This window comes from Gossypium arboreum, chromosome 10, assembly GCF_025698485.1.
Source record: "Gossypium arboreum isolate Shixiya-1 chromosome 10, ASM2569848v2, whole genome shotgun sequence".
Lineage (NCBI taxonomy): Eukaryota > Viridiplantae > Streptophyta > Magnoliopsida > Malvales > Malvaceae > Gossypium > Gossypium arboreum.
This window is the reverse complement of record NC_069079.1, coordinates 28,641,646-28,644,899: the sequence shown is the minus strand read 5'-3', so window position 1 is coordinate 28,644,899 and position 3,254 is coordinate 28,641,646.

Genomic DNA, 3,254 nt, shown 5'->3' with positions numbered 1-3,254 from the left:
CAAAAATTGAAGTCATCAAGAATCTTCCCAACCCCAAAATAGTCCGAGTAAGAAATTTATTAGGACATGTTGGGTTTTATAGATGTTTTATAAAAAAACTTTTCTTAGATATCTAAATCATTGAATCAACTCCTTCATAAAGAAAAACCTTTTCTATTTGATCAGGACCGCATTCAGGCTTTTGAGGTAAAAAAAGAAAAACTCATTTTTGCACATATTATCATTACTCTTGACTGGTTAGAACCTTTTATTATAATGTGCGATGCTACTGATTATGCTGTAGGAGTAGTGTTGGGACAAAAAAGGAACAACATTTTTTGTGCTATCATTATGCAAGTAAGACACTTAACTCAACATAGTGTAATTACACTACTACTGAAAAAGAAATGCTTGTTGTTGAATTTGCATGCGAAAAATTTCGTTTCTTTTTAATGGCAAATAGAGTTTACATTTACATTGATCACTTTAAATTGAAATATGTCATGAAAAAGAAAGGAACAAAAGCTAAACTATTGAGGTGGATATTATTGCTTCAAGAATTTGATCTATGGATAATGGACAGAAAAGGAATGAAAAATCAAATTGCCGATCACTTGTCCAGAATAGAAAATGAAATGGAAAAGAAAAATTCTAAAGAAATTAAAGAAACATTTATTGATGAGCAGTTATATCGAGTAGACATTCATCAGGTAGGGGTAGGAATAACAAGACACCATGGTATGCAAATTATGTGAATTACATTATCAAAGGAGTTTTTCCGATAAAAGCATTATGGAAACAAAAGAAGAGAATTGTGCATGAATCAAAAAATTATATTTGGGAAGATTCGTATGTATTTCGGTAATGTGTATATCAACTAGTATGAAAATGTATGCCTGAAGATGAAATAAATGACATCTTATAAGGATGTCATACTTCACCACGAGGTGGACATTTTGGAGGAATAATTGTTCAGAAGATATTGCAATTGGGATTTTATTGGTCAACAGTGAATAGAGGTGCTTACAAATTTGTGTAGGGATGCGTTAGATGTCAAAGGACTAGAAGTATATAAAAAGAAAAGATAAAATGCCACAAACGGGGATCCTTAAAGTAAAGGTTTTTTATGTTTGAGGGATTGATTTTATGGGACCCTTCCCAAGCTCTTTTGGAAATCAGTATATCTTGCTAGCTGTTGTGTAACACCCCTAACCCATATCCGTCGCCGGAATTGGGTTACAGAGCATTACCGGAGTTTACAGAACAAATACAATTTAATTCATGTCTTTTACTATTCATATCCGAAACAAATCATAATTCAATCATGTTGTCCTTTAAATGGACCTTCGAGGTCCTATTTATACATTAAAAACAGGTCGGGACTAAATTGGGAACTCAGAGAATTTTTCGCGAAATTTCAAAATTTTTCTTAGGTGCAGGGGACACGCGCCCGTGTGTTAGGCCGTGTGACTCACATGGCCAGGTGACACGCTCGTGTCTTAGGTCGTGTGGGCAGTCAATGTGAGGCACACGACTGTGTCCCAGCTTGTGTTCAAATTAGAGTAGCTACTGACTTGGGTCACATGGTCAACCAAACACCCATGTGCTAGGCCGTGTGAACAATTTAATTTTCAAAAATAGGTGCAGGATTCACACGACTGAGACACACGCCAGTGTCTCTACCCGTGTGACCAATTCTAAGCATTTTGTTTCTCAATTTTTAAGATGCAGGGGACACACGGCCAAACCACACGCCCGTGCGTATGGCCATGTGTCACACAAGGTTGAGACACATGCCCGTGTGTCTACCTGTGTGGACAAAATAAGGCCATTTCCAAGCCTTATTTCTCATCCAAATTTTTCCTTGTACCTACATTAATACTTGCATACATATACCAACCAATTCAAGATGTTAAAACCAAGCCAACATTAACATTATAATTGATATATCATCACATGTATTCAAACTTACCATTTGAAAGACATATATGTTAACCATAATTCAATCTAACCATGCCAAACACACATATATTAACCATATTATAACCTCAAGTATATATTCACTAAATATACCATTACTAGCCATTCCAATGGCTAGATTACAAACAACCATTTATATGCCAACATTGGCCAAGTTAGCCTATACATGTTATTATACCAAAATAAGTTTGCTATTTATACCAAAACCTGCTGAAGGATAGTGTGATAATGCTCCAACTAGTTCCAACCTTTACGAGCTTCTGAGCACTATAAAACGGAGAAAAAAAACTGAGTAAGCATTTCAAATGCTTAGTAAGTTTGTATAACAAGAACTTAAATTACCAATCATGTACATTCAAAATAAGTATACAAACATGCATCCAAATCAGTATGGCCATTTGCCTAAACACGTATGATCTCAAGAAACTTGTTAGTCATGTATATCATGTAAACATAAAAAATCAAAGATGAGCTCATCATGTATTAACTTTCATAAACATTTGCTTTTCATATCATATTTCCATATAACATGTGCATTTGTATAATCAATCATGTTAAGTTCAATTCAACCATGTTAAAACTATTCCCGTTGAATTTATTTGAAATATCGATGGATACACATGTAGTACACTCAAAGTGTACAAAAAACCGTCAACTCATATTCAGGGGTAACCAATTAGGGCACATAATCATGAAGCACTCTCTCGATCCATAGAATAGGATGCTCATGTGAGTCATGTAACAGGAAGCTTATTTGGGCTAAATCAGGAAACTCATAAGAGTTTAGAACAAGAAGCTTATTGAGCTTAACAGGTAACTCTGAAGAGCTATTATCAGGGAGCTCCGGATAGCCATATAACAGGATGTTCAAGCGAGCCATATTAGGAAGCTCAAGAAGAGCCTTTATCAGTACGCTGATAAATAGCTGCGTTTGTGTCTGCAATATATGTAGGATCACAATCGATTGCATAACAAGACACTCACAAAGAGCTGTGGTAGCCCGCAACACATGCAGGATCACTACCGGTCAGGATGCTCGTAAGAACCATGTAACGAGAAGCTCGAGAGGGCTTATAATAGGATGCTCTTTCAAGTTATGGTGTGTCTGCAATATATGCAAGACCACAGCCAATAAAAAAATCCTGTATCCATCGACTTTCATATATTCAAATGGAATTTGACATTTTTCGGGCATTGTCAGATATGTGATCATTTCATATACTTATGAAATTTATACAATTTACATAAACACATCCAATTCAAGCATATAAATATACACAATTTAGTTACACGAA